General features: G+C 44.2%; 1 pseudogene; it reads right to left on the bottom strand.

Annotated features, from left to right (window-relative positions):
* Positions 1-5,594: 5,594 nt before the first annotated feature.
* On the bottom strand, positions 5,595-21,364 carry LOC101430677 (protein RUFY3 pseudogene; annotated as a pseudogene).
* Between the last annotated feature and the right edge of the window lie 3,184 nt (positions 21,365-24,548).

Raw genomic sequence — 24,548 nt, 5'->3', positions numbered from 1 at the left:
TTGAAGAAGGTCAACCACCACACCATGGAGCCTAGAGTGCCTACAACTGAAAGCAGGAGGAGTGCATCCAGTATCCATGTGGAATCTAAGCCCCCACTTGACATAGATGTGCAATGGACACAACCAATCCAATGTCCACAGAGAAAACGTGGAATGGGTGTGGGAAGGGTAGCCATGGTGGCTGCTGGGTTTGGGGAATGGGAGGAAGAGATGAGATGTGGAGGCGTTTTCGGGACGTGGAGTTGTCCTGGGTGGTGCTTCACGGACAATTACAGGACATTGTAGACCCCCCCAGGGCCCACTGGATGGAACGGGGGAAAGTGTGGGCTATGATGTGGACCATTGACTACGGGGTGCAGTGATGTTCAGAGATGTACTTACTGGGTGCAATGGATGTCTCACGATGATGGGAGAGAGTGTTGCTGTGGGGGGAGTGGGGGGTGGGGGCGGTGGGGTTGATTGGGACCTCGTTTTTTTTAATGTAATTCATAAAAATAAATAATTTTAATTAAAAAAATAAAAAATAAAAAATAAACCCTCGCAAAAAAAATAAAATAAAATAAAAATTAAAAAATAAATAAATAAATAATTTTTTGGTGTTAAGCTGGATTTTCTTTGCCTCCTGCAGACCTAGAGCCCCTCCCTGGAGTGAGCACCATCTTCCCTCTAAACTCTGATCTCCTGGATGTCTCTCTCTGGTGCTCTCTCCTCCGTCTTTCATCTCTCTCTTCTTTACAGCTGTGTACACTCTGGACCAGGTTTCTCTACCCACTGGCTGCATCCTTACAGTCTCCTGGAAGCACCAAGCATCTTATGGGGTCTCAGCTTCCTTGCTTCAGAAAGAAAAACTGAGAGGGTTCTTTTTTCTTCCCCTATTTTGAATGTTGGTCAATTACGCTGTGGTAGTGATGGTTTGTAACTGAGAGTTAAACATTAACAAATGGCTAGGATCACTGAGTCATTATATATAGATGGCTTTGTACTTTCTAGTGTCTTGTGGACCAGCCAAAAGTGAACATCTGAAATTACTGGAGCTTGAGGAACTGGAGTCCAGATGCCTTGATCTTTGATACTGGTGATAAAACTATGTAATATTTATCTTGTGACTGTAGAAACCTGGTGACTGGCCCCCATTTGTAACCCCTTTGGCTTGTTTTACAACTTCAAAGTCTTATGATCACAGGATAGCCTCCTAATGTTTATTAGTGAAGGCACTTGAACCCCCAGGACTACTCACCCCAATTCCTACGCTAGCTTAGGAGATGGGCCTCAATCGAACCACATTGGCCCCCTGACATGGCAGTGGTTTCTGGGACTAGGCATGTGGTCAACCAGCACATGCTCAGTAATTAGTCATCTCCAACTTCCTCATTCATTAGCATAAAACTGCCTGTCTTTGGATATTATAAAACTATCACAATTACTGCAGTTAGGAGGGAGAGTGGAAGTGGACTTGGCCCAGTGGTTAGGGTGTCCGTCTACCACATGGGAGGTTCGCAGTTCAAACCCCAGGCCTTCTTGACCCATGTGGAGCTGGCCCATGGGCAGTGCTGATGCGTGCAAGGAGTGCCGTGCCGTGCAAGGGTGTCCCCACATAGGGGAGCCCTATACGCAAGGAGTGTGCCCCATAAGGAGAGCCGCCCAGTGCGAAAGAAAGTGCAGCCTGCCCAGGAATGGTGCCACGTACACGGAGAGCTGACACAACAAGATGACGCAACAAAAAGAAACAAAGAATCAGCTGCCGCTGACAACAACAGAAGTGGACAAAGAAGATGACACAGCAAATAGACACAGAACAGACAACCGGATTGGGGAGGGGAAGAGGAGATAAATAAATAAATAAATAAATAAATAAATAAATCTTTAAAAAAAAAAAAAGGAGGGACAGATTTAGGTCCCTAGGCCCTTCAGTCTTCTTGCTTTGCACTTGACAATAAACTCTTTCTCTTTTTGAATCCTGGTCTCTCAGGAATGGGTTATGGGAACACACTGGGTGGAGAACTCCCCACTGTTGTTCTTCTCTTCAGAAAATTGAGCTATTGAAGAAAGAAGCAGATTCCCCCAGTCCCAGCTAATTTCCAGTTGTATGAAATATGAAAAGGTAAAATAATACCGTTTTGTATGGCCTAAGTGTAAGGCCTGTCACTCTAGATTGGAAGAGTGAGAGTTCAAGTTTATCTGCAGTTATTGCCTTCATTCTGTGCCTTCCAAATCCAGGTTCAGAAGCTCTAGTGCCTTCTGGATTTCACTGCCAGCAGCTGAGGATCTGATGTGCTCGAGTTTGCTCTTTCTATAAGAGACCCTCAAAGGATGAAAATAGCATCCTCAATCAAAGAACCACTCAGCGACTGCACTGGCTGGCTCTGGTGAGACTGTGAGCAGCAGGCAGCCTCTTTTAGCCTTTGTAGCCTCCCTGCAACCTGCAATGACCATCTCTTGATTTACTTTTTTCAATTACCGATTCTGCTTGTCTTGCTAATGCTGCTGCTGGAACAGTAGCAGAGGTAGTGCCATCCCCAACACCATCATCTTGAGCCTGACTCATCAACTGAGATGTCAGCGGCTGGGTTGTGAGCCCCTATGTCATTTTGTTTTCAGTTTTTAGTTTAGAACAGCTGCACCATCGTCGTTTACCCTACGAGAGGCAATGTGCCTGCTGCTTAAAAATTTTGTCCTTAATCCCAAGGGGTTGTTTCCTAAGTCTGTAATGATAATGGCACCAATAAAATAAGCCAAACAAGCTGTCTCTGCTCTCTCTTCACCAGCTTCTCCTTGAAATTCTTAACAGGTGTGGAGAAAAAGGAAGTGGGAGCATGAGCAGGCAGGAAAGGAGACACTTGACATTCCTTCTCTTGGGCTGAGGCCCAGCCAAGGATCTAAGACCAGGTTTCCAGGAGCTCTGCAAGCCCACCAATTCCCCCTGCTGGTGCCTGAGGGCCAGGAGGTTTCCTTGCATTTTTGAAGGCACCTGACAAGGCCTGACAGAGGAGGGAACAGCTATGAGGGTGTCTAGGTTGGATTGATGAGGAAGGAACAGGAGGTGCAGGTGGCCCAGCTGGGGTGCGTGTTGACTCCCATGTTGAGTAACTGGTAGAGGACATGTTGTTGAATATCACGGAATCTCCTTTCTCATATCTAAATCGAGGCAACAATTTTGGGTGAAAGAGCAATTATTGTAATGATGAAATGAAATCCTGCTGGTGAATGCCCTCAGGAAGCTCTGGAGCATAACATAAAGTTACTTACCTACACACCATACAACAAAGGAGGAGAAATGGCCTCATCTCAGCTGAAAGCTCTAGAGAGAAATAGCACTTCTCTGGGTTTTCTAAAGAAACTTCAGACCTGAAAAGACAAAGCATCAAATGCTAGAGTCCGAGGTCAGTCAGGGGAATGTTCATTTCTTAGTTTTCCCCAAATACAAATACTAAGCTCTTATTCTCCCAATCCCAATGGACCTTTTCCAACCTACTCTCCTTATTCTCCAGGGACGTCCTCCTCCTAAACTACTGAACAGTCCACATCTCCTGATCAGACTCTGCACTATTTCAGATTCTGGTATCACAGTGGTTAGCCGAAATCTACAGGAGGAAACCTGTCAGAATATTTTATCATACTGTTTTTAAAAATATACTTTTAATTTCATCCCCATTTTGTGAAACCAACTAAGGAATAATCCAAAAATCAGAGAAGCCAGCCTCTTTCTTCGTCTACAGAAGCTCCAACTGCTGGAGGCTTTCCATATGATTGGCCCCTCCTCTCCCTCTCCAGATCTCAAACTATCACCTTCTACCACTGCTCACAGCCCGTCCCTAAAGCCCATCTGGAAGCCGCGCACCTGACTTGTGAGCCATCCACCTCCCCTGACTGCGCTTTTACTGGATGGAGGAGCACGTGCCCTACGCACCATCGCTGCGTGGCGACCACGCTGTCCACCGCCACAGCCCCTTCAGACTCCTCTAGCCTGGAGGAAGGAGAGCGGAGCGTACAGGAGCCACTGTAAGTGTCAGGAAGAGGTTCTTCAGAAGAATTTTGGGTTTCAACAGACTTCTGAGGGTTATAAATATGAGGTTCCAGCAATCTGAGCTGCTTGGCATTTCAAAACACCTACGAGGACAGCCCTTCCCGCGGCGCTCAAGCGCAGACCTGCGGAAGGATCGCGCCTCACCTCTCAGCGCAACTTCCCCCACCACGTACACACGGGGGAATCAGGAAATACTCGCAGCTCCCTAGGAAGCCACCAAGGCCTGCAGCTCCAGAAACAAAAACTCACCCTCGCGGCGCTCCCAAAGGGCCCCGCAATGTGTCTAGCCGCGAGGGGAGCAGCGAGGCGCTCTGGGGGAGAAGACTGCCTTGGGCAAAACGAGCTGGACCTTTTCTGGGGCAGTCCTCCTTCCCTTAGGAGGAAGCGCCCGGACTCTCCCCCTTCAAACCCTAACCCTCCTGAGGTCGCTGCCCTGCCCTCCTCCTCGCTCACTTCCTCTCCTTCTCTTCTGCCCTTCTCTCCGCTGCCTCTGTCCGCCTCTGTTGGTGGGCGCTTCTCCCTTCCCCTCCCTCCTGGTTCGTGAGCGAAGTACAGCTTATTCCAGGCCCAGCTTCCACTCCTTTCACTCTGTGTTGAGATTCTCCTGCAGCTGATATATTTATTTACCATACAATTTCTAATAATATCCTCGTATGATCCTTTTTATTTCCGTAGTGTCAGTAGTAACATATCTCTTTTCGTTTGTTATTTTATTTGCCTTTTCTCTCATTTTTCTTTGTTAGTCTAGCTAGGAATTTGTCAATTTTATTGAACTTCTCAAAGAACAAGCTTTTGGTTTCATTGATTTTCTCTATTGCTTTTTTTTTTTCTCTCTCAATTTCATTTGTTTCTGCTATAATCTTTATTATTTCTTTCCCTCTGCTTGCTTTGGGCTTAGTTTGCTGTTCTTTTTCAAGTTTCTCCATTAATTTAGCTAGATCTTTGATTTCAGCTTTTCTTTATTACTATAGGCATTTAGGGTTATACATTTCTCTCTCTACTCTGTCTTCACTGTATCCCATAAGGTTTGGGAAGTTATGTTCTCCTTTTCATTTGTCTCAATATATTTACTAATTTCACTTACGATTTCTTCTCTATTCCTCTAATTGTTTAGGAGTGTGTTGTTTAACCTCCAAATTTATAAATTTTCTCCTTCCCCATCTATTACCGATTTCAGTTTCATTCCATGATGATCCGAAAAGGTGCTTTGTGTAATTTTAATCATTTTCTATTTATTGAGACCTGCCTTGTAACCTAACATTTGGTCTATCCTGGAGAAAGATCCATGAACACTTGAGAAGAATTTATAACCCACTGATGTGAGACGCAACATTCTGTATATGGCTTTCGGGTCTAAATCATTTTCATATTGTTGAAGGTCTCTGTTTCCTTGTCGATCTCCTGGCTAGTTGTTCTATCTAATGATGTGAGTGGTGTGCTGAAGTCTCCAACAATTATTGTAGAGATGTCCATTTCTCCCTTCCATTTTGCCAGAGTTTGTCTCAGGAGAGCTGGCTGTCCAGCTCAGCAGACTCATGGCCTCGTCCAGCCTGATGAGTCTTCCTACAAGTCACTTAATAGTAGCAGCCACCTGATTACTTGTCTCTACGAAGCTATTGTTTAATTCACATTTCTGCTTTACTCCTAAATCTGAACTCTGCAGCTTAAAAGCAAGTTCATGCTCGAGAGCCTGAGAGCATCCAGCTGCTGCTATGGAGACAGACACCAAAGCACTTGCTTCTCAGACATCCTTCTCCAGTGTCTTCACAGCCAAGTCCGTCTCTTGTCTCATGTCGATCTGTATCTCCAATTCCTTTTTAACCCCCAGTGGTAATTGTGTCTCCTCCTTTCAATGCTGTTATAGAAATGGCACTCATTGGGACACAGAGGCTGATGATTGCATGCAGGAAGTTTATTAGAAGGTCCCCCAATGGAGGGATGTGAAGAATAGACTTCAGCCTGCCCACCCAGCATGGTGGGGGTCTGAAGAGACACTTCTGCACACCCCTATGGGGGGGTATAATTTTAAACTATACATCAATGGGTGGGAAACCAAGTACAGCCTGGGGCCAAAAGGCCAGGGGGTATTGTGCTAGGAGGTAGGGTATTCTTGGTGTGGGAAGGGGTGGGTGGTGTAGGGATCTGGAGGGGGTAAAGGCCTTTATCTGCTCCACTTTGTTTATTCTTGGCAGGGGATTGGCTGCCTTAAACACTGTAGGCTGTGGCTCAGTTGGTTAGCGCTGGAGGCTGCCTTTCCTGGATTTACGTCAGGGGGAGTCAGTCAGGGTCTTATAACCTGTTAATCCTTGCAAAGCTCAAAAGGGGAACCTCTAACCTTCCTAACTCTTTAATTATACTATGTATGATGAAGAGTCTTGGGCAGCACAGGAGAATGAGGAATTCAGGACCTTGACTCAACCTGGCTACTTCCTGCTGTTAGGGAGTGGAGAAGGGTTCCCTTCTGTTCTGCCCAGTGGGTTTGGCTTCTGGTCCTGCATAGGTTGGTGCTATAAAAGACCAGGACCAAAATGCAGCAGCAGCAGTGCTGTCAGTGATGGTGTAATAATGCATGAAAGGATTGATTTTAGGGTGAGGAGAAGAGCGAAGTGAGGATAACCATGAGTGATTTCATAGCTGTGGTCTCAGACTCTCTGAATGATTTCAATGGTTTCCTTTAAAATTCTGAGGTTTTCTTCTATCTGCCCCATTCTATTAATAAAGAAACAACAAGCTTCACTTATGACTGAACAGGTGCCTCCTGCCACAGGGGTGAGGATGCCCAAAGCCCTTCTATTTTGTATGGCAACTGATGCCAAGTTGTTAATTCCCAGTTGTTGATTGTGGCCTGATGGTTGTGTTCCAGGACAGCTGCAATGTCAGGGAGATATTAGGATTGCTCGTTCTAACACTGGAATTCCCACAAACCACAACAGACTGTGGAAGACGGTGTGCTGATGCCAGGCCTTTCTAGGACTGGGTTATCATGGGCGTGATATCCAATTTCAGTGTCCCCCAACAAGTGCCTCTTTTTCCATTCCCTCAGTTGTTGAGGCTGAAGTGAGGTTTCAAGAAAAGAACCAAGATTTGATATTTGTCCAGAGGAGACCCTATCTTGGGGTTTTAGGGTGGTGGCGTTAGGAGTAATAGATACTATAACACACGTTCCCCTCCACACTGTGGGGAGTATTAGGTGTGCAGCGTTTCCACCAGAAAACAGAAACCTGTGCCCACAAGGTTAGTGCTGTCGAGGGGCCTGAGGGAGTGAAATAAGGTGCAGGTGGTTGGGAATGTTGAGTATTTGGGTCCCCCGATATACTACCTAAAACATAAGAAGAGTAGTGGGGTTTGGAAGTATTGTATGCTAATTTAGTTCAACAGAGGAGATTTCATAAAAGAGAAGTGCAGAGATTCTTTGGGTTTTTTTTCTAGGTTTTAACCTGGTTAAATTGTATAATTGTCCCTACTGTGTTCCTACTCCAAATAACTCAGTTCGTCTATAAGAGCTATTGAAGCACAGGACATTTTCACTATAATTTTTATTGCTTACTCATGTAGGTAGTGTTTGATTGATGCCTGAATCATTGCAAAATAGGGTTGAATTATGATGTTTGGCACTTTCAAATCTGCCTGCCAGTGCAGTGTGGTCATGTTAAAGAGTGGAGTATGATTACAAGATGTAGTGGGTACACATCCTAAATTAGTTGTGTAAGGTCATGCGGATAGGTATTTAAAGCATAAAAAAGTCTGCCCATAGGACTGCGACCACACCAATAGAGTCTCCCCCTGAATGAGAGCTGTTTAGGCCAGATGGAGAATAAGTATATCTTCATATTCTGGTCAACTTGAGGTGGGGGTGGGGGTCTGTAACCCATTGGCCTCCAAAGCCAGCGTGCTGTGGGTGGACACCCAGGAGAGTTCCTGGGCTTAGAGGAAAGGTGAGTAAGGATGTAGTTTTGGCGTGAGCATGCTTGGGGCATATCAAGCAGTTGGAATGGCTAATTGTGGTTGCTAAGGCTTGGATAGTATCTCTCAGGGGATGGTAAGGGGTCTTTTGAGAGGTTAGTACAAAGAGGAGTGAAGGGTAAAATATAGGATGTCCGTCTTAGACTTCAGTCAGTCAAGAAAAGGAAGAGGGTGGCAAAAGAGAAGAGGATTTCTTCAGGGTAAAATTCAGAAAGCTCTCCTTGTAACTACAAGTCCTGAGTGTTGTCGAGGTATTGCTGGAGTGAAAGGGAAGAGGGTGTGACAAAGCTGGTCAAGCGTGAGGAGAGCATGATACAAAATGTGTTGGCCTTGAGCAACAACTTATGAGAATTCAGGGCAGTGTAGAGTAAGATAAGATTTGTGAAAGCAGCTTGATCCTACATGGTACTGGTTGTGCAGGGAGGTGAGAATGTCATGGGTTTTTATTCAGGTTAAGGAATCTTTCCATCCTTCATGAACCACCCCTCAATTTGCTTTGCTCCAATAAGGGGAAACATTGATGTTTCCTCAAGTGTATAAGAGGGGAGGATATAGAAGTGCTAGAGAATGGGTGTGATGGTGGAGTGGGAACCTGGGTGGGGTTGGGTCACCTGCACTCTGCCTTCCTCATTGGCTCAGTTAATCCCAACACATATGGGGGAATGAGATTTTTTGTTTCCCTTACAGTGAATTATAGTGGCTTGTGTTGGAAGCCTTGAGTGACTGTGGGATGAGATCTTGGTTCACAATGGAGGATCCACTAGAAGTCAGGAACCCTATCCCCCCCAGAGAGGGGCATGTAAGTGTAGGATGTGGTGTGCATGTTTGGAGTCAGTGTGGATGTCTAGGTCATGACCCTGCCTCTGACCAGTGCTCTGGGGAGGGCTGTGGGCTCAGCTTGTTGTGAGGTTGTGCAGGGGAAAGGGGACCTGACTCAACAGATTCAGTGAAGGTAACGATAGCATATCTGGCCTGCATGGTGGTGGTAAGGTTCATAGAGCTGCCATCAGTAAACCACATATGAGTAGGATTAGGAAGAGGGGAATCTAGAATATCAGGAAGTGGTTTGGTGAGATCAAGCACTTCACTACAGTCATGTACAGAATTAGCATCAGAAGTTTCTGGGACTGGGTTGTTTTCAGTGGGAAGTATGTGGCAGGGTTGAGAGGGGGACAGAGGTGTGGGGAGACTCTGCTCTGGAGAAGGGTTGCATGGAGGGTTTGAAGGCAGATGGAGGGGATAGATGCAGTGGCTATGTGAGTTAAGAGAGGTGGTAAGAAATGAGGAAAAGCATCACGATGACATATCATAGATAGTGTAAACTTTCCTGCACCAGAAGGGAAGCAGCGGTGAGGTTTTGAGGCAAGTAGGCCAGCTGAGGGTTACAGGATCTAACTGTCAGGAGAAGTAGCAATGACTTGATTATTGGGCTGTAGGGTTGTGTTAGGATTCCTAGTGCATGTCCATGTCAGGTATCGAAATGGAGGGAGAAGGGCTCAGCAGTGTTAGGGAAAGCTAGAGCAGCACAGTCTCTGAAGCTTCAAGTTCACAGAAGGTAGACTTGACCAGCAGAGGGTGATGAAAGGCTCATGCATGTGCCAGAAGCAGCTTGGTAGAGGTTTAAATCTAGGCTCAAAATCTGGAATGCAGAGACAGAAAACATTGACTGGCCCTAAGAAAGAAAGGAGCTCTGCCTTGGAATGTGTGAGGGGACGGTCCCTGATATAAGAAACAAAGATTAGTTTAGTTTTCACATAAAGGAAGAAAATATTGATTAATGTAACCTGGCAGCCTACTGCCTCAGTCTCCCACTCCTGGGTTAAACATCAACAGAGGAAACCAGCTTAAGCCAGTCCTATAGACAATAAAAAAGATGCCCAAGAAAGAGCTAAGTCAATGCCAATTCAGCACTAAATTCCATTCCTTATTTGACAAAGGGGAGCAGGTAAAAACTAAAATGGTTGAAATGTAATGGTGGAAGTGGTTAATCACAAACTTTTACCCAGGAAAGTTAGATCTTCTTGGATAGGCTGTAACTTCTGAAGTATCCAATCTATGGAGAAACAGAGGAAGGACTTACATGCTAGGCTTAGGGATATAAATTGCGTCATTTTTCTTTGTTCAATGTGCCAGTCATGTTTTCTGGTTTTGCGCCCCTTCTTGCAAGATTGAGAATAAATTCTTTTCTTCTCCACAATTGGATGAGCCTTATTTTCTTCCAGAAGAAGATTTCTTTCTAACAGCTTTGGGGGCTCACCCGGGATTCTGAGGCTTCAGAGAGCGGACCCCTGGGGTGGACGATATGGAGGCCCGCCCCGCTGCTTAAGCAGTCTTGGACTCCACTGGTGGGGACCTCACCTCTGGCAACCAGGAGGCCCAAGAACAGACACTTAGATCTGCTGATTGTGGATGAGGAAAAGGGAAGGGAAAATCTGACTCTTGTTGACTAGGTGACTCCATGCATGGACCAAGGTAAGAACAAAGGCTATTAAGTATTACCTTGGTGGCCAGGAATTCTGATGAGTCTGAGATTCACTGTGTGCACATTAGACACGTGACATACAATGTAAAGTGAATGCGGAGTCCCAATTTGCATTTCCCTTCTCCCATGAGGAAAAGGGCCGGATATGGACAAAGCAAAAGATGCCAAAGAAAGAGACCCAGACAAGATTCAGAATGGGAAATAGAGGCAGTCAGTTAACTGGGAAAAAGGGGAAGGGGATCCCCCGGAGACATTCCTCCAGATAGTCCACTAGGGAGGATGTTAAGGCATTGGACCAATAGCGATCAGACCAAAGGAAAAGACAAGCAGAAAATGATTAAATACTGCTGTTGTATCTGGACCAAGGAAAGTATTTTACTGCCTGATGTATTCTGGCCAAAATACAAGGCAGATCAGGATTGGCTTTGTGCTGACCTTGTACTGTATGTTAATGGGAAAATACCCTTCTCCAAAGAAGAGTCTAACTATGCCATGTGCTGGTTAAAGGGAAAGGGGGCCACTTTCTATCCTATGAAAGCTGAAGACTAAGCTTATAGAAACTAAGGCTGCAGAAACAAAAGCTGTAGAAATTAAACCCTGGGACACCGTGTCTAATCTCCTTCCTCCTTATGTTCCCCCCTCCCCTCCCAGGAGAAGAGCCATTAGACTTGGAGGGTCCAATAGAACCCATTGTAAACCCTGGGGAACCAGAGAATCAAGAGTGGCCAACAGCCCCACTGGTTGTAACCCGCCAACAGCTGAGGAAAGAATTGGAACAGTGTAAGAAAGATATACAAAATTTTCCATTCCCCAGAGCATCTGAGGAAAAGAGAGTGAAAGAACAAAACTCCATTGAGCCTTTGTATCCACTGAGAGAAATCCCAATGGGGCCAGGGGGAATTGGCTATGTAAATGCCCCACTGACAAGTACTGAAGTAAAGAACTTCACAAAGGAGATGAAATCTCTAATGGAAGATCCAGTGGTGCTGACTGAACAAGTAGATCAATTCCTAGGTCCTAGTTTATACACCTGGCCTGAACTTATGTCCATACTGAATATCCTCTTTACAGAAGAAAAAAGAAGAATGGTGTGGAGGGCAGCTATGAAGGAGTGGGAAAGGCAGCATCCACCCGGACAGGGGGTAATGGCAGCAGAACAGAAGTTCCCAAACACAGACCATAATTGGGATAATAATGACCTGGGGGACAGAGCACAAATGAAAGACCTTAGAAACCTCATTATACAGGGGATCAAATTGGCTGTACCCAAATCTCAAAACTTGAGTAAGGCCTTTGAAGTAGCCCAGGAAAAGGATGAAACTCCCTCTGCTTACCTGCAACTATTGAGGAACCAAGTGAGGAAATATTCAGGATGGACCCTGATGATCCGGTGGCTCAGGGAATGTTAAAAGTCAGCTATGCGAAAGGGTCTTGGCCTGACATTCAGAAGATAATTCAGAAAATAGAAGGATGGATGGATAAGCCATTGGAAGAGTTATTGAGAGAGTCCCAGAAAGTGTTTGTAAGGAGAGAGGAGGAAAAGCAGAAACAGAAAGCAAAGGTTATGATTAGCACAGTCAATCAAATGGTTAGGAAAAGAATGGAGATGAGTCAGGAGGGAATAGGAAGATGCAAGATAAAGATTCAAATTGGGCTTATTTAGATAAGGGGACAGGGAGAATGCAGGGCTCAGCAGGGTGCTATCACTGTGGGAGGCCTGGTCATTTCAAAAGGGAATGCTCAAGTTTAAAGAAAGTGAGTCAGGTAATTCCCCTCATGAATTTTGAGGATTAGGGGGGTCTGAGGCTCCTTACTTCTAAAGCCCACCAGGAGGCTTTAGGAAATCTAAGAGTGGGCCCATATCAGGAAAAAATTACATGTTTAGTGGACACTGGTGCAGCCCAATCCTCTGTGACTCATTTCCCCAGAGGAACCAAATTCTCCGGAAGTTCCCTTACAGTCTCAGGGGTAAAAGGAGAAGGATTTGAGGTCCCCATTCTTTCTCCCACTAATATTTGTTGGGCAGACAATCGAATTGTAAGCCCTTTGTTGTACTTCCCAGAAGCCAGGAATAACTTGTTGGGAAGGGACTTAATAGTATTCATGGATTTGGATTTGGAGGTAAGAGATGGGCAGATAGAATTAGCCTTAGCCATGCTCACTGAAGAAAATGAAAAAAAAAATCAGAGAGGAAGTGTGGGTAAGAGAAGGGAATAGAGGGGTTTGCAGGTATGCCCTATTAAAATCAAATTGAAAAAGGAAGGGGAAATTATTTGTCAAAGACAATATCCCATTCCCCTTAAGGGGAGGCAGGGACTTCAACCCATCATTGAAAGCCTCCTTTGGGATGGACTCTTGGAGCCCTGCATGTCTCCCTTCAATTCTCCTATCTTGCCTGTTCAGAAATCAGACGGTAGTTGGAGGCTGGTACAGGATCTAAGGGCCATTAATTAAATCATTCAGGTTCCACACCCAGTAGTCCCAAATCCATACACTCCCCTTAGTAAGATCCCCTGCCATCATAAATAGTTTAGTGTAATAGGTCTAAAAGATGCCTTTTGGGCCTGTCCCCTGGATCCAGAGTGTAGAGACTTGTTTACCTTTGAGTGGGAGGATCTGTCTACAGGAAGAAAACAGCAATATAGGTGGACAATTTTACCCCAAGGTTTCACAGAACCCCCCAACCTCTTTGGGCAGGAACTGGAAAAAGTATTGGAGAAATTTGCAGTCCCACCTGAAATTTCCCTTTTACAATATGTAGATGATATGCTATTATCAGGTGAAGAAAGGCAAACAGTGGTCCAAACTACAAAGAGTTTATTAAATTTCCTGGGGGATCAAGGGCTAAGAGTGTCAAAAAGTAAGCTACAATTTGTAGAAAAGGAAGTCAAATACCTGGGTCATTTCATTAGTGAGGGAAGGAGAAAGACAAATCCAGAAAGAATTCAGGACATTACTGAATTACCTCTTCCCCAGACAAAAAGGAACTAAGAAGATTTTTGGGATTGGTGGGATATTGTAGATTATGGATAGATTCTTATGCATCCCAAATCAAAGGGTTATACCAAAAACTGTTGGAGGAGGAATCTGACAAGTTAAAAGGGAAGGAGGAGGAAGAAAAGGCCTTAGAGGGGCTCAAGCAGGCATTGGTGCAAACCCCTGTTCTAGCCCTTCCCTCCCTCGAGAAGTCTTTCCATCTGTTTGTGACAGTAGATAAGGGGACAGCCTTGGGAGTCCTAATCCAGATCTGGGGAGGCCAAAGGAAGCCTTGGCCTTCCTTTCCAGAATCCTGGACCCTGTCTCCAGGGGATGGCCAGGGTGTGCTCAGGCCATGGCAACAACTGCTCTCTTAGTAGAAGAAAGCAGGAAACTGACCTTTGGAGGGGCCTTAGTTGTTAGCACCCCTCATCAGGTCAGGACTTTTTTGTCTCAAAAAGCAGGAAGATGGTTAACAGATTCCTGAATTCTGAAATATTAAGTGATTCTAATGGAAAAAAATGATTTAATACTGACAATTGATCATAGCCTGAACCTAGCTTCTTTCCTTTGGAAAGGTCTTGGACAAGTAGAAACTGCTGAACATGATTGTTTAGACTTAATTGAATACCAAACCCGAGTCCGGCCTGGCCTAGGAAATCTTCCCTTACATTTAGGGAAAAAATTGTTCATAGATGGGTCTTCTAGGATCCTGGAAGGAAAATGGCATAATGGCTATGCTGTTGTAGATAGACTAATTTGTGAAGTGATAAAAGCTGGACAACTGCCCAATGATTGGTCAAGTCAAACTTGTGAGCTGTATGCCTTAAATCAAGCCCTTAAATTGTTAGAGGAAAAAAAAATGGTACAGTCTACACAGATTCTAAATATGCCTTTCGTATGGTCCACATCTTTGGAAAAATTTGGGAAGAAAGGGGATTGATCAATAGCAGAGGGAAGAAATTAGTCCATGTGGAACTGGTAAAAAAAAAGTGTTAGCCAGTCTGCTCTTACCAAGGGAAATATCTGTGGTAACATACAAATGGGCATCAGAAGTGTCACACTTTTGAAGCAAAAGGCAACAGATTGGCAGGTGGAAAGGCCAAAGAGGCTTCCCTCTGTTCCCCCCTGGAACAAATGGTCCTGATAGCCTCCATCCCCAAAGAAATTGGAATCCCTGTATTCTCTGAAAAGGAAGTAAAAGAACTAAAACAACTGGGGGCAATCTTAGATAGCTAAGGGAAGTGGCTCCTCCCAGATGGCTGGCAGATATTGAATAAGCAAATAATGAGGGAAGTACTAGCAGTTTTGCACCAAGGGAGTCACTGGGGAGTACAGGCTGTGTGTGACCTGGTTCTCAAGCGTTTTGAGTGTATGGACCTTTATACTATAGCCAAACAAATAAGTGAACGGTGCATAATCTGTCAGAAAGTTAATAAAAAAGTTTTAAGAAAGCAAATGCCGGGGGGAGGGAGCCTGACCTCAAACAGTTCCTGAGCATTCAGGTTGATTATACTGAAATGCCCCCTGTAAGTTGACTAAAGTATGTTCTGATTATTGTGGCTCACCTGACAGGGTGGGTAGAAGCATATCCTCTTGCTTTAGCTACAGCATCAGGGACTTCAAAAATTATCCCTGAACAAATTATTCCCTGATATGGGTTAGTAGAAAGTTTAAATTCAAACAATGGTAGTCACTTTACATCCAGAGTGTTGCGAACTATTATGCAGGGTCTATGTCTCACATGAAACTTCCATATTAAACTTCCATACACCCTGGCATCCACCATCCACAGGGAAAGTGGAAAGAATGAACCAAACCTTAAAAAAACATCTAAGTTGGTCTTAGAAACCAAATTACGATGGGTTAAATTTTTATGTATAGCTCTGTTAAGAATCCGAACTGCCCCTAGGAGGGAACTGGGAATTTCTCCTTATGAAATGCTTTTTGGCCTGCCCTTCCCAGGGAAATCTAGAGAACTCCCCTTCTTTGAGTCAAAGGATCTCTTTCTTCAAAATTATATACTGGCACTGTCTTCTAGTTTGTCATCCCTCAGACATCGGGGTTTACTGGCTCAGACTCCGCCTCTTGAATTTGTAGTCCACCAACACCAACCTGGCAGCTGGGTCCTAATCAAGTCGTGGAAAGTGTCCAGACTCCAACCGGCCTAGGAAGGACCTTATCGTCTTGCTGACCACTGAAACAGCAGTCCGAATGGCAGAAAAGCCTGGACTCATTATACTCAAGTAAAGGGACCAGTACCTGAACTGAATGATAAGTACCCAACAACTTCATCTGAGTCTTGTAAAGTAATTTCAGCCTGAGATCCCTTAAAGATTACACTGAAAAAACAATAATGGGGGGGGAGGAATTGAGCTGCATATTGTCCTTGTCAACAATGGCCCTAGTCCTATCAGAATACCAAAGGAGAAATTCAGATCTTAAGTTATAGGTGAAAATAATCTTACTAGCCATGATGTTTCAAACCCAAGAAGCAAGAAGCCCCATCAAATTAGTTATAAATGTGACTGAAGGTCTGGGGAGTCCCAGATAGTGCAGTTTAATGCCTGCCAAGTAATAGACTGTGGGAACTAAGAGCTCCAGTGATGGCTGAGTGGGGAAAATAAATATCTATCCCCAGAGCCAGTGGGGAATGGTTACAGTTGAGCCCCTCATTGCCCCTCCTGGGATAATGTATGGTGGACTACCCAGTATAAGGGAGGGACCATGAATATGGGATGGGTCTCACAAAGTTCAAGGCCATTAAAGGGTAAGATAACCTTTTATAAAGGTAATATCCCACCAGACTGCAAAAGTCTTCAGGGCAATCCAGTAATAATAACTATTAAGAAAGCAGACAAATTAGAAACTAGAAGCAGTGACAGGGACCAACTGGTCGATGGAGTATATGGAATGGGAGCAGATGTTATAGGTAAAGATCCTCTGGGGACGTTCCATATCCAAGTCCTTCCTCCCCCTATAGATATGACATCGACAATGCCCTCTCCAGCTAACCCTTCAGAAATACCACAGGAAAACCCACCAAAGGCCAGTTCCCCAATTCAAAATAATCCCAAAGCAGTTAGGATACTTAAGGCAAAAGATTTAAAGCAAACTATAGAAATAGAGACAGGATTGGGGACATAAATGCCTGGGTAGAATGGATCAAATATACAGTCCAGAGTCTAAACAAAAGCAACTGTTATGCTTGTGCAACAGGCCGCCCCACAGCTCATATTGTACCCTTTCCACTCGGTATGAAAAAGCATGAAAAGGAGTTTAAGTGCATGATAGTCCTCTTTCAAAATGCTACTCCTGGTAAAAGTTGTAGTATGTTGTCCTCTCTCTTCTCACCAATCAAAAACGGAAACATCAAGGCCATACCTGCCTCCCGTCTGGGCCCAGGGAATCACTCTGTTTGTCTCTCTAGACAGGGGAAGGGATTCCATGACCTTGGAACTATGGCCTCATGTACACGAGTGTGGAATGTAAGCAGTGATCATAATGACGATTTCTCCAGTTTGGTCAGAGCTCAAGCAGACCTGTAGTGGTACTGTGGAAAGGGTGTTCTCTGACAAATACTGCCTGAGAGGTGGGGCGGAACCTGTGCTCTAGTCCAATTGGCTATCCCATTCACCTTGGCATTTCAAAAAAAGTGAGAATATCATCCCAGGGAGGGAGAGGGAAAAGAAGTTTACTTGGTTCTTTTGATGAGCGGATCTATTTAGACAATAAAGAGTTCCCCGAGGAGTCCCAGATGAGTTTAAGGCTAGAAATCAGGTAGCAGCTGAGTTTGAATCATTCTTATTCTGGTGAGTCACCATTAATAAAAAATATAGACTGGATGAATTATATCTATTATAACCAATAGAGATTTATTAATTACACCAGGAATGCAGTTAAAGGAATTGCAGAACAATTAGAATGCTACTAGCAGAATGGCATGGGAAAATAGAAGGGCCTTAGATATGATGCTAGCTGAGAAAGGGAGAACCTGTGTTATGATTGGAGGTAGTTGCTGAACATTCATTCCCAGTTACTCTTCCCCTGATGGAACTATCACTAAAGCTTTGCAAGGCCTAACAGCCCTATCTGAGGAATTAGCAGAGAATCCTGACATTAGTAATTCACTTACAAGGTGGCTTGAAAATTGGTTTGGAAAATGGAAAGGGGTTGCACTGTCCATCTTAACCCCCCTCATTATCTCAGCTGGGGAGCTTACCACAGTCGGATGCTGTATCATTCCATGTGCCTGAGAACTAGTTCAAAGACTCATTGAAACTGCCCTAACCAAACAAATGCCCATACGGTGTAAGCAAAACAATCTGCACCCCCTTAAAAAAGGAGATTCTTATGATGAAGAGTGTGAGATAGCACTTAGAAAATTTGAAGAACGGAAATGTGAAAACTAAAATAAATTTAAAAGAAAGAGGGACAATTGTAAGAGACAAAGATTAGTTTAGTTTTCACATAAAGGAAGAAAATGTTGATTAATGTAACCTGGCAGCCTACTGCCTCAGTCTCCCACCCCCGGGTTAAACAGCAACAAAAGAAACCAGCTTAAGCCAGTCCTATAGACAATAAAAAAGATGTCCAAGAAAGAGCTAAGTCAATACCAATTCAGCACTAAATTCCATTCCTTGTTTGACAAAGGGGAGCAGGTAAAAACTAAAATGGTTGGAATGTAATGGGAGAAGTGGTTAATCACAAACTTTTGCATGGGAAAGTTATATCTTCTCAGATAGGTTGTAACTTCTGAAGTATCCAATCTATGGAGAAACAGAGGAAGGGCTTGCATGCTAGGCTTAGGGGTATAAATTGTGTCATTTTTCTTTGTTTGGGGCACCAGTCATGTTTTCTGGTTGTGTGCCCCTTCTTACAAGATTGAGAATAAATTCTTTTCTTCTCCACAATTGAGTGAGCCTTATTTTCTTCCAGAAGAAGATTTCTTTCTAACACCTGACCAGTTGGATTAGATCCTGGTTAGATGTTTATGTGATGGAGAGAGGTGGAGACTGAGAGATGTTATTTCAGCTCTGAAAAGTTTTCCTTTGCTTGGGGAGACAGGATGTCCCTTATCTCTGAGAAGGTTAAGCAGAGTGAGAGTCTGAATTATGGAGATTAGTAAGGAGGGACTGCAGGGGAGTGAGTCATCGACGTATTGAAGGAGGGTATGGAGGGAACCTGGAGGTCAGAGAGAGCTCAGTGTAGAGCATATCCAGCAGTTGGAATGGTTAATTGTGGTTGCTAAGGTTTGGGTGGTGTCTGTAAGGGGGTGGTAAGGGGTCTTTTGAGAGGTTAGTACAAGAGGAGAGGAGGTAAAATGTAGGACATCCATTGTAGAGAGACTTTATTCAGTAAAGAAAAGGAAGAGGGTGGCAAAGGAGAAGTGGATTTCTTCAGGGTAAAATTCAGAAAGCTCTCCTTGTGCCCACAGGTCCTGCCTGATGTCAAGGTATTGCACGAGTGAAAGGGAAGAGGGGTTGACAAAGCCAGTCAAGGGTGAGGAGAGCATGATACAAAGTGTGTTGGCCTTGAGTAACAACTTATGAATTGTTACCTCCAGATTTAAGTGTGAGTAAGACTGAATGGCAGGAAAGAAAGGGAGAGAGATTAGAGGGAAATGGGGTCAGTGGTAATAGGAACGTTGTCTCCTCGGTGTCTCATGAGCTTCAAGTGTAGGTCTCCAAGGTGTGCACAGGTGTAGATATCTTGAGCTTCAGGGTCTCCTAATTTGCTGTCTACAGAAGGTGGAGGAGCAGGCTTTCATCTGGAAAAGTGTATCCAGGATGGAAAGTGTACAAGTTTTGCTGCAGTGGGAGTGGTGAAGAGAATAAGAAAAGGAGCTGTCCACTTTGGGGTTAAAGGCTGGGGTGTAAGGCCTTTAGGTATACCAGACACATACACTTCGTATGTGTCTATTTTTTCTTTTCTTTCTTGTGCTTTGAGTGTGAAGTTTAGAAACTAGCCCAAATGTGGTTTTTTCCTCTGGAGTACTTGAGGAAGTAATGATAATGTAAGTGTCCTGATAGGTGAGGCCACAGGAGTGAGTGAGGTGTTGGAATTCCTTAATGTCTGTGGCAGGGTTCTCAGAAAATATCCTAACCTGCTTCCTATTTGACTCAAACCTGAGAGTGAGAAAGGAACGTGCACTTTAGCTGTTCCTTCAGCTCCTGCTACCTCTTGAGGGTAAGAAGGTTGAGTCTGTGTAGAGCTAAGAGGGGGAGAAGGGCCAGGCTTTGCATGGATAGAGTTGGGGGGTAGCAATGGGGGAGGGGAGGGGCATAGTCCTCATGATCGAGAGTGAGGGGAGGGAAGAGGGGTAGAGGGTGGCGCGGGGATTAGATATGTGGTTGGAAGGCAGTGGTGATGGGGGTGTGGAAGTGGGGGTGGAGGGTGATGACAGAGACAAGGTGCAGGTACATGGGGAGGGGGTGTGGGAGGGACTTGGTCTGCTGATAGAAGTCCAGGTGTTGGGAGGTTTTAAAGGAGGAGAGGAAAGTTTCTGAAAGTTGTTGTAAGAAAAGGATTTGATAAGAGAAATGTGAAAAGGAGAGAGAGAGAGAACAGGACTCTCCAGTGGAGAAACCCTCGACTCCCCCCACTGTAATTCCCTGTCTGTTGTTGGGTGGGTTCTCCTGGCAGTGGCAGGGGGAAACTCCTCACCAATCGATCAGCCTCAATGTGACCCGACTCAGGTTTTGGCACCAGATGTTAGAGAAATGGTGCTCAATGAGGCTGAGGATTGCAGACAGGAAGTTTATTGAGAAGCTCTCCCAAGGAGGGGGTCTGAAGAATAGACTTCCACCCTCCCCTGGAGGGTGATGGGTATGACTTTACAAAGTACATCCATAGGTGGGAAACTTGAGGACAGCCAGTGGCCAAATGATCAGAGGGTTGGGCTGGGAGATCTTCGACTGTGGAAGGAGTGGGTGGTGCCTGTTCCTGGAGGGAATGGAGGCCCTTGTCTGCTCCACTCTGTTTACTCCTAGCCCATAGGCTGTAGCTCTATCAGTTAGAGCTGGAGGCTGCCTTCTTCAATATCTGGGGAGTTGAAACGTGTCTATGAACTGTTAATCCTTGCAAACCTTGTGAGGAGAACCTCTAACAAATACTTTCTTGCTTCACCCAGTGCTTGCCCTTCTGAAGTTCGGTCTTGCTTAGGACTCTTCTGACTGGATTCTGATGTGTAGTAGCTTCCTCTTTAACTTGTTCCATTTCTTCTTGCAAGATAATCCTGTTGTTTGCAACTGCAAACTCCCCTGTCCGTTTAGTGTTGGATTTTTCTAATGCACCCACTTTTGCCTGAAGGTTGTTTATGTAGCATTCAGATGTCTGTGGAGCTCCTCTACCTTGTTCTGGTCCAGAGTTGCAGGAATCTGACCATCTCCTTCATGTCTTCACCACTGCTCTCATCCTCAAGATACATCGAAACACCTGAAACTCCATCTGGGAGTTCAAACCTTCTCCTTTCACTTGGAAATCAGCATTGATGTCATTAAGATGGATGAACAATTATAGCTCCTTCTTCCACCATGAGGGCCTGGGGCTCATAGGATTTGTGAGAAGCTCCTTTTTATTGATCACAGCTTTCACACACTCTGAGAATTTCTTTTGCATTGACACAAACAAAGCCAGGCTATTCCTCTGACTCCTGGTGTCTTCAGTCCTGGGAGACTTTAACATCTGCTGTTTCCCCTGCTGCTTCTGGAACAAGCCTTCCTGCAGTTTCAGAGCCAAGAGGGTTTGTTTTGTCCAAGAAAATTTCTCTCGTCTTTCAAGCCATGTTCCAGGAGGTGCTCTGTCACCAGGAAGAACGGCTGGAGAGGAGCATGGTCAGATCAGACCCTCCCCAGGTCTAGGACTGGCTCAGCCCAGCTCTTGCTGTCCACCTTGGCACTTTGGTCAGTTGGACACATTCAGCAACCATCAAGATTAGAATGCTGCTTCCTGCTGCCCACTGTAGCTCTTCTTAACTTTCCCTGCCTGCGGTGGTGTCGGGGGTCTCGGCCAGGCTTGGTCCTTCCTTTGCTTCCATGATCTGGGCAGGGGCAGGCAGGGGAGCAGAGAATGCAGGCGTTGGCACTGCTATCTTCCTCCTGGGCTGCAGCCCTCCAGGCACAGCCCCTTTCCCTCCTTCTCATCTCCAAATACCCTCCTGCTACAGCCCCAAACCTAGGACTGAGGCTCCTAGGGGCAGCTCTTTTGTCTTTTTGTTGTTGAGTTTAGGATTTCTTTATTTATTCATGATTTTAGTCCTATGCAATTTCCAGATATTTCCTTTCTTCTGTAGGTTGTCTTTTAACTAATGTTAAAGCCCTTGGCTGCACAAAATCTTCAAATTTATCTATTTTTTTCTTTTCTTGCTCGTGTTTTGAGTGTGAAATCTGAGAAACCAATAACTAACATACAGCCCTGAAGATCCTTCCTTGTTTTCTTCTAGGAGTTTTATAATTTTTTCTTATATTTAGGTTTTTAATAGATTTTGACTTAATATTTATATACAGTGTGAGGTAAGGGTTGACCTTCATTCTTAGACATAAAAATATCCAGTTTTCCAAGAACAATTTGATGAAGAAACTATTCTCTCCCAATTGAGCGGACTTGGCAGCCTTGTCAAAAATTAATTGGTCATAGATAGGAAGGCTTATTTCTGAACTCTCAGTTCTGTTCCATTGGTCTATATGTCTGTCCTTGTGCCACAACCACATTGATTTGATAACTTTAGCTTTGTAATAAGTTTAAAATTAGGATATATGAATCTTCCAAGTTCATTCTTCTTTTTCAAGATATTGTGGCTATTTGGGTCCTCTTATCCTTCAGTATAAACTTGATGATTGTGTTTTCCATTTCTGCAAAGAAGGCCATCAGAATTTTTATTGGGATTGTGTTGAAAGTGTAAATTGCTTTGGATATAATTGTCATCTTAACAGCATTTGGTCTTCTAGTCTGTTAACAGAGAATATCCTTCCATTTATTTATGTCTTCTCTGGTTTCTTTCAGTAACTTTTTGTAGACTTTTTTGCATGCACAATTTTACTACATATTTGGTTAAATTCATTTATATATGTTTAATTCTTTTACTTATTATGTAAATGGACTTTTTTCTTGATTTTCTCTTTAGATTGCTCAGTACTAGTGTATAGAGACTACAGATACTTTGTGTGTTGATCATTTACCCTGCCACTTTTAAAAATTTATTAGATCTAATGGCTGTGTTGTAGATTTTCCAGTATTTTCTCTATGTAGGATCATATCATCTGCAAATAGGAAGCACTTTGCATCTTCCTTTCCAATATGGAGGCCTTTTATTGCTTCTTCTTGCCTAATGGCTCCAGCTAGAACTTCCAGCACAATATTGAATAAGAGTGGTGGCAGTGGGTGTTTTAATTTGCCAATGGGCTGCCGATGCAAAGTACCAGAAATGTGTTGACTTTTATAAAGGGTATTTATTTGGGATAAAAGCTCACATTTCTAAGGTTGTGAAAAGTATAAACCAAGGCACCATAAAGGTGCTTTCTCACCAAAGTCAGCTGCTGTAGGTCCTGGCATTTTGCAATGTGGAGAAGCAAGATGGCACCCATCTCTAGAGCTCCCTGCCTTCCCCTCCTGAATCTCCCATCCCCTGGAGCTCAGCTATGAGTGACCAGGCACAGGGCTTGTCTCCTTCCAGGCCCCCTGTATCACTCTCCACTGTTCCACTCTCTTCCCAAGTTCAGCTGTGCTCTCAGGCATCCAGCAGGCTCCTCTCCTTCTGAGCTGCTCCCTGGACCAGCCTCTTGGGATCTTTATACTTAAGATATCTTTGCTCTCACATTGCAGATTCAAATGCCTGCTCTTTTTATCCTCCACATCTCCTTTTAGATCAGACCCAGTAAGAGGGTGGAGACTAAACATGAATCATGCCCCTTGACATAATCCAGTCAAATGGGTCTCACACCCATGGAATGGGTTAGTTTAAAACATAAAATTTCTCTTTTTGGGGTTCATAAAATAATTTCCACAGGAATGGTTAGTTTAAAACAATATTTCTATTTTGGGGGTTCATAAAATAATTTTAAACTGTCACAGTGGGCATCCCTGTCTTGTGCCTAAACTTAGGGAAAATTTTCTATCTCTTGGCATTGAATATCATGCTAGCTGTGAATTTTTCATATTGTGCTCTTCGGCAGGTTGAGGAAGTTTCCTTTTATTGTTACTTCTGAGTGCCTTTTAAGAAGGGGTGTGTCTCAAAAGATAAGGACTCCAGATCATCATATGGGATGACCAGGTGTTTGATCCCTGGGGACTCCTGGTGAAAAAAAAGCTTGCCTACATGGTGAGCCCATGCAGCAAGCGAAGTGCCCACACAAGTGCCTGCCTACTGAGCTGAGTGTCTGCATGAGTGCCTGCATGGGGAGCCAATGCCCACGCAAGTGAGCCAGTGCCACACAAGTTAGTCACACAGTAGATGATGATGCAATAAAAGAGATGAAGGGGAGAGTCAAGGCAAGGTGCAGCAGAAACCAGGAACTGAGGTGGCACAAGGGACAGGGAACCTCTCTCCACATCAGAAGTTCCAGGATTGAACCCCAGTGAATCCTTGAGGAGAAAAGTGAGAAGAGAAAACAAAAAGAGAAATAGTTACAGAAGATCACACAGTGAATGGACATAGACAATGAAAGAGCTGGGCATGAGGAGGGGGGAGGGGAAAAAGGGATGCTGGATTTTTCAATTGTACTTTCTGCATTATTTGTGATGATTATTGTTCTATTAATGTAACAAATTCTTTCATCAATTGATCCTTATTTTAAACCACCCTTGCATGGTAAGTGGCATTAGGTGGTAACTCATAATTCCAGAAAGTACAATTAACAATGGAGATTGTAGACAGATAGATAGATAGATGTACACACACAAACATATTTCCTGTCCATCTTTAAGACTTCCTTGAAAATGACTTGTAATTCAGTACTGACAACAATGAATTCTCTCATCTCAGTTTTTATTTATCTAAAACAGGGGTTCTTAACACTTTTTTTTCCCACAGACCACTTTGCCAGTCATGGGAAAACTATGGACCCCTTGCTAAGTCCACACTATCCTGTGTATTATTAAATAAAT

The sequence above is a fragment of the Dasypus novemcinctus genome, chromosome 22 (genome assembly GCF_030445035.2).
Source record: "Dasypus novemcinctus isolate mDasNov1 chromosome 22, mDasNov1.1.hap2, whole genome shotgun sequence".
Taxonomy (NCBI): domain Eukaryota; kingdom Metazoa; phylum Chordata; class Mammalia; order Cingulata; family Dasypodidae; genus Dasypus; species Dasypus novemcinctus.
This window is presented reverse-complemented; position numbering and strand designations above follow the sequence as displayed.